The 7,626-nt window shown below is 29.6% G+C and overlaps 1 non-coding gene across 1 annotated transcript; it reads left to right on the top strand.

Annotated features, from left to right (window-relative positions):
- The first annotated feature begins 390 nt into the window (after positions 1-390).
- On the top strand, positions 391-499 carry LOC112535644. Its single transcript, XR_003079727.2, has one exon. It is a non-coding gene; the product is annotated as a small nucleolar RNA R71 (small nucleolar RNA).
- The last annotated feature ends 7,127 nt before the right edge of the window (positions 500-7,626 follow it).

The raw sequence follows: 7,626 nt of genomic DNA, 5'->3' as shown, positions 1-7,626 counted from the left end.
ATTGTAAGTATTGGAGTATGGATTATTCTTAGGTTGCCTAGGTTGATAAGAGTCATCAAATTAACCTGCTCATAATCATTTTCTGCACAAGTCTCATAAGATGAGCAAACATTAGCACCATGACCATAAACACTACATATACCACATACCTCATTACTTATTTAGTTAATTTAGCTATTTGCATAGCCATCTCATTATTAGACATAACTTCATGCACTCTTTTTATTCTCACACTCTTTTGTTATGAATTAGCTTCTAACATCTTAAAGATATCATAAACCTCATCAACAGTTTTTTCTAACATAGCACCCCGAGCTGCATTATCAACCATATATTAATATTGTTGTGTTAAACTATCATAGAATAATTGGTTAGTCACCGGAAGTGGGTATTCCATGGTGTGGACATTGCAGTAAAAGTTGATTTGAAGCGATCCCATGCTTTATGAAAGGATTCATTATCCTTTTGATAAAAGTTGGAAATCTCAGCTCTTAATTCTTTAGTCTTTTGATGTGAGTAAAATTTACAAAACTTCATCCCAAGTTCTCAAAGAATTAGGAGGCAAGGTCATTAAGCAAGCCTTTCCTTTCTCTTTAAATGAATAAGGAAAACATATCATCCTTAATTGGTCCTCATTTAGTCCAGATAATTGAAATGTATGAACTATGGCATAAAATTTTCTAATAAATGTTAATGCATCTTTACTAGGCAATACCATAGAATGAAGGAAGCATATTAAAATGAATATTCTTAAGTTCATAATTCCTAGATGCATCACCTAGAATTATACATAAAATAGTGTTACCAATTATGGGACGAGCATAATCTTTCACAGCCATTTGCTTTTGAGCTGCAACTTCTCTTTGGTCATTAGCCATTATTTCAACTTCTTCTTCAAATCCTTGTTCTAGCTTTTCTTCAAATTCTTCTTTTTTTAGAGGTACAAACTCACTTTCTACTTCTTGGTCTTTCTTTGCCTTTTTAACAGCTAATCTCAAGTTGTAGGGATTTTGAGTTAATGAATCACCTGATCTTGTTTCTCTATTAGGCATACAAAATTGATGTGCATAGTTTTGCACATATCTGCTTGTATATTATTATGTATTTTCTTAGCAATTATTGTGCTTTTATTCCAAGATCACCTGTGTTTTGTGTTCTTTTGCATTTCAGGAGAATTTATAGGACCATTATCAGTATTTGAGCAATTATAGATCAATACGTGCGAAAACGGACGTGAATTCATCAAAATTGGATAAGGGTTCGCATGTCAAACATTGAGCACGGCCTAGGTGAAGGCCGTGCTGATCAGCACGGCTTGGACTCTGGCCGTGACCAGCCATTAGCCTTTAATCCTCAAATGTGGTGTTTTGGGCATGATTTCTGAGGTTGTCACGGCCTTTAACACGGCCTGTGGTGGCTCAGCACTGAAAGGGGCACGGTTAGGAAGAAAACCTAACTTGCGAGATCCGAAGGTTCAGCACGGCCTGGACTCCGGCAGTGCTGACCAGTACGGCCATGACCACGGCCATGCTGGGACAAGTATATAAGGAAAGCAATTTTTTGAGCTAGGGCAAGCGAGGAGGAGGGGAGTTTTAGATGCTAGTTCGGCCTTTGTGGAGTACTGAGTTCATGAGAGAGTTGTAGAGAGTGAGAACCCCAGAATCGCAAGGTTCCGAGTGTAAAACAGTAGTGGAGCAAATCGAGAGGCAATTGGGGAGATCAATCGTAGTGCAGATTCAGATTCGAAGCTGTTTATCCAATTCGAGAGAAAAGGGTGAACATGTTTCATTTTCGTTATTCTTTTATTGTAATTGATTTCCTAGTTGTTTTAAACATGAACATGTGTAGCTAGATCGATTAAATCCGTTGGGATTTCTTTACTATGTTGGCTTAGTATTAAATTGTTGGATTGTTTAAGTTTAGTTTTGTATCCTTCTTGCTTTCAGTATTAATAAGATAATGCATTATTCATGAGACGTTGTAAATTGTGGTGTTTAGATTGCTTTATGTGATTGAGAAGTCCATTTGGCAATTACAATTTTGAATAGCAAGAACTGGTTAATAATCACTTAAAGATAAGAATAATTAACTAGCCTGATTAAGAATTAACAAAGCTTAATAGAGGCGGATTAAAGCTTAATGTAATTTAAGAATCAATCGTTAGGAAGAGATTCCAACTTTAGGTTCTTGAGTTTAGGAATTCGGTTATCTCAAGAGAGAAACCGAATTCAATTAAGAATTCTTTGACGGGTAGCATAATTGGACTCATCAATCCTTTGTCTTTTGTTTGATTGCCAACTAGTCTAGGTTCCCTTTGGGTTTGCTTTCTTGTCTTGATTGTTTCATTTATCTATTCATTCCTGCATCTCACTTAGAACTCAGCTTGTAGTTATTAGGAAATTTAGGAATTATTCATCATTTTTTTCAGGCTAATATATAAGAGAACAAAGTAGTAACTCTGGGCTTTCACTTTTCCAAGAGATACGACTTTGATACTCACCATTAGTGCTAGACTGCATCGATAGGTTCACTGCTTTAGATTGTAGCTACGTAAATAGCATATCAAAAATCAAAGAAAAAATTTCAAATTAAAAAAAAGAAACTTAAAAGCAAAATTTAAAGACAAAACAAAAATACATAAACATAAACATATAAAAATACAAGAAATAAAACTTGATAATTAATAAATATAATATTGACACAATTATAATATTTAATAGATTTGATTACCTAATCATAATGACACATAAATCTATATGTTGATCCTATAACATGTTTCTAATTTGTCTAAAAATCCTAATTGATAAAATATTAGAATTAAAAATCTTAAGTTCTTATTATCAGAATCAACCCCTATTAACTTGCATATTCATAAAAAAACCTAATATAATCAATACCTTCCATAAATCAAAATTCTAATCATGTTTCTAAGAACAAATAGTAAAAAAAGAAGGAAGGAAAGGATTGAGTTTTATAATGAATGTAGATGTATGGTTGAAGGAACCCTCAGGTTGTCACCGTAAATATCGGATCTACGAGTCTCAGATGATGAGGATGCAATTGAATCAAAGATCGGGTAGGAATCCTGTGTTGGATCTGGATGAGAGAAACCTTCTGTGGATTTTAAAATAGTTTCCAAAAATGATCTTTCTTCAGTGGCTTGTTTCCTAAAATCGTTCTTTCTTAGGTGGCTTGGATCTTCTAATGACAACTAAGAACAACAATGTTTTTCTTTTATTTTTTCTCTCTGTTCTTTCTTTCTCAGTATCTCTTAAGTCTCAATCTCACTTACGGCTAATTTTCAATTCTTGATCCTCCCCCAAAATCCTAAACATCTCTTTCTATTTATAGAGGTAGGGTTCTAAAGGAAACCCTAAAGAAAGCGATAGATTTTAGGAATATATTGATAAATATCTCCTTTTAAAAAAATTTAAATAATTATCGATTAAAAGGATGATTATCATCAAGAAAACCTTATGGAATTTGTATTTGGGTGTGAAATCGTCACAGAAAACGATGTCAGAGTATAAAATCTCAATCAACTCTATGTAGATGGAGCTTGAAAAATTAGAATTAGGTCCCTAAATTTATAAAACTATTGTTTTGACTCTTATATTTAATTTTTTCTGACAATTAAGTTCAAATTGATTTCAAAAAGGTAATTACAGTTGGATTATCCTCGATCTTACTCTCAGATTCACCTGTCCTTCACCTCTCGAGATCCGAGAAAGCAGTAACTTTCATCATAGGATTTTTCATTTTTTCCTCGACATCTAAGCCTAAAAAGGGGTGTTGACAGTTATGATCAAGAGTCATACTTTTACAAGGGTTATTGATCAAGAGTCATGACTTTATAAAGAGTTATGGTTCTCAATTGTAGAAAATCTATAAATTCTCATTCATCCCCGTAAGAAGAGATAACTTAAGAAAATCTAGAAAAGTTCTACAATTGTTCATCCCTAAAAAATTTAGTCAAGTTTATTACCATTTAATTAAATTATTATGAATTCTAAAGGTACGCTTCCGCTATGTATTCTTTCTCTCTTGAATCATGATATCTCAGATTTAGTACTCGCAAGTGTACAAACCGATTGGTAGTATGGTGAAGTTCACCACAAGGTCGATCTCACAAGAAATTGTAGAGCATATACTATAAAGACCAACTATCACGCAAAAATACTAAAAAGTAAATCTAAACACCTAAGCCAATGTTTGAGAAAAGTTTTAAATTTTATAAAAGAAATTAAACAAACATAAAATAAATATGCAAATGAAATAATTAATGTAAACTATACGATAAAATAGCATTTAGTCTAGCTTATACTTAGTAGTCCATTTATTTTCCTCTAAGCCCAAATCTAATGAATGAGATGGTGATGTGCTTTTTTCCTAAATCACTCAAGCTAATAATGCAATCTAGGTTTCTTATACTAACATAAATTAAAATAAAGGTGGTGTTTTTAATACTTTTAACCTAAAGATTTCATAACAAATATTACTATTAAATTAATATGATTGTCAATCAACAATAATAGATGAAACTAGTACAAATATGAAGATAAAGAAATCATTCATTAAACTCATGATAAATAAGGTTCATACATAAGTAAAAAACCAAACTAAACAATTATGGAACTTAGCCCGACATATTTAATCCAACGATCATTGTGATTAAATAGAAAGACATAAGAAATATAAAACAGAAAATTAAAGCTCCTGCAAAATTCAAAAGTTCTTCAAGGGATGAAGAAGATTAATCCTCATGCTCCACGTCCTAAAAAGCTTCTTTGATCCTTCAAAGAATAATGGAAAACTAACTAAGTGTTGTAGAAGATGAACTGTAGAGAATTCGCAGAGAAAAGAATAATAGATCCCTCTTGTTTAATTAATCTCTACTTCTTGTAGAGATTCCTTTTTTGAGGTCCTTCATAAATTCAGCTAGGCCTGCAACATTGGTAGTCCACGTGTCTTTATTCCGAGTCTTTTACAATTGTAGTCTAATTAAAGTCCATTTATGTATTTTTAGCTCATAATCTCCTTCTTTTGTCTATATCACCTGAAATTAGACAATAAGACTAAGGTGAGGTAATAAGCACATATTTCTATATATTATGTATATAAAATATACTAATAAGTTATTAAAATACCTTAATATATATACATAATATGAATCTATCAAATTATTATAAAATACTATTAAGAATTAATTTAGTTATCTTTTTTGTATATTTCTTGTTGAAACTATTATCGTACTTATTATTTTAAAGGTTAAAAATATGACGAAAATGATTAATTTATCCATAAAAAAAAAAATGATGTGGAATACTGACTCTCAGGTTTATTCTTTAAATGAATAAAAGAATTAAAGAGAACATTGAATATGATGTCAAACATTCAATGATCAAATTAGTTTGAGATCTCATAAAATAAAGAAGTAATAATTATTTATGTTATTTGAATTGAATTGTTTTACCTTTAAAACTGCTTTTATATCTAAAATTTCTATTTCCTCTCAGCCTACTTGACCCGAATCGAATTCCTGTAGAATTGGAAGCTGGCCAAATTGAATCGTATAAGGATTCAGTACTCTTAATCCTAATAATACTTGAGTTTGTCATCAAAAAGTAATATTTAGTATTTGTTAGTTAAGAAAAATCTTGTAGAAAAGTAAATTGGTTTTGAAGAAAAGCTGAGGGTAAAATTGATTTTTATTATAGAAAAAGTTTAATTAATGTATTGTAAACTAAAACACAGAAAAGCCTCTTTCTATGTCTTTCTTTTTTTTGGGCGAAAGTAGAAGTGAAAATGAAAGTATACCGGGGATAAAATCACGAGGAAAATATTAGTGAAATAGGTTGATACAGGATGCGCGGTAGTGGCCATGTCTGCGGTAACAAACGAACGAGGATTGCATGATAGATAAGGAATTCAATAACGCCAAAATTTTAAGTGCGTGTGCGGTCGGCGCACTCCGACTGACGTGTTTTGTTTTTCTATTCCATTCAATACTTCACAATTGGATAGATAACGTGGATAGGATTATCCATTTCATTTTCCGGATACTCATTCTAAATGTGATATTTTTTTAAGGTATATACATATGCTTTTATCTTTTTCTATACTGTTATTTAATTTAAACCATTACTTAATTATAATTTTATAACTAATATGATATTTAATAATGTAAAATGAAAAAAACAAAGTGCGTATTCAAAAGTGTTAAGGATAATATTATTTTTTTGATAAAAAAATATTTTTATTCCTTAAATATAAAAGCATCAAATTATAGGATATTTTTTTAAATTTACTTTAATTTTAATTTATGTAAATAACTAATAATTATATTTAAATTTATTAATAATTTAAATTAATAGTATTAATTAAAATAATTCTTGTTAATTATCTATAATTAGGAAAAAAAAGGATTTATAATGATATGCTACTACAGATTGATTCTTTTTAATAACATTTAGGAATTATTTCATAGGCATTTTTGTTATATAAAAAGAAACACCCTACAAGTCCCAAAATGTTAAGGAGAAAAAAATATAACACTGGTGTAATTACTTTTTCCTTTTTGATACTTCTCCCATTTAGTTTATTAGATAAAACGTCTATAACTAAGTTAACTTGAATATATCACTAGGAAGCATACAACACTATTTCTCATACCAAAAGTGTTTTTTTTTTTTTTTTTTTCAATCTATAGGAGATTCTATCGGAACTATCCAACAGGGATAATTATTTTCTTACAATGACCATAAAAGCGAATCTCCAACAGAGGATCGCCATTTCCTTACACTCGCTATAACAGGCGAAATCTCACCGAATACAAAGGTGAAAATTTAAACTCAAAACTTGCACCTTCCAAAAGTAATTGCTCTTATCATTTGAATTATGTCTAAAATGTCTCACACAAAAAATTTAATAATACATAGTACCTTAATTTTATTGTTTTTTCTTAGGATACATTATGAAACTAATCACTAAAAAACAATATTTTATCTGTTTATTTACTCTAGGATATACACCTAATAATTTGTTGATCAATGTGTGGTTCAGTTATTTATACTTCAAACTTAAATAATTGGTACACGAATTTAACAATGTAATATTAATTAATTTATGTATTTAAAGAGTTTATTTAATATTCATGTTATATTAATTTGATATCTATATTTGATTTACTTGCAAATTAAAAGGTGTAAGTTATTTTTAGTTAATATTATTAATTTTTATCAATTTTAATAATATGTTTATTAAACTTTTTATGAAAACTATAATTTCAAAATAAAAAATGTGAAAATTAATTATATATAGTAATATATTTAAATTAATGAAAAATATTTTTAATAATTACTTATTAAAGTAACAATTCAGAAAGAAAAATAAGCTAAATTTTGGGACAAAAAGAAATTATACACCATAACTAATAGAAGGGTGACACGGATGTATGAGTATTTTATACTTTGATATTGAATAACACACATACTTCACAATTTAAAACTAATGAATATGTCTCGATCATCTATCGATTTGGTGTATAAGTGAGGACATACACTAAATCTAAATAAGATTTTTTTGTTAAATAATATCAAAACCATTTCAAAGTAAATTAAATTTGGG

The sequence above is a fragment of the Ricinus communis genome, chromosome 1 (genome assembly GCF_019578655.1).
Source record: "Ricinus communis isolate WT05 ecotype wild-type chromosome 1, ASM1957865v1, whole genome shotgun sequence".
Taxonomy (NCBI): domain Eukaryota; kingdom Viridiplantae; phylum Streptophyta; class Magnoliopsida; order Malpighiales; family Euphorbiaceae; genus Ricinus; species Ricinus communis.
Note: the sequence above shows the minus strand (reverse complement) of the source record. Positions and strands in the feature narration are given on the sequence as shown.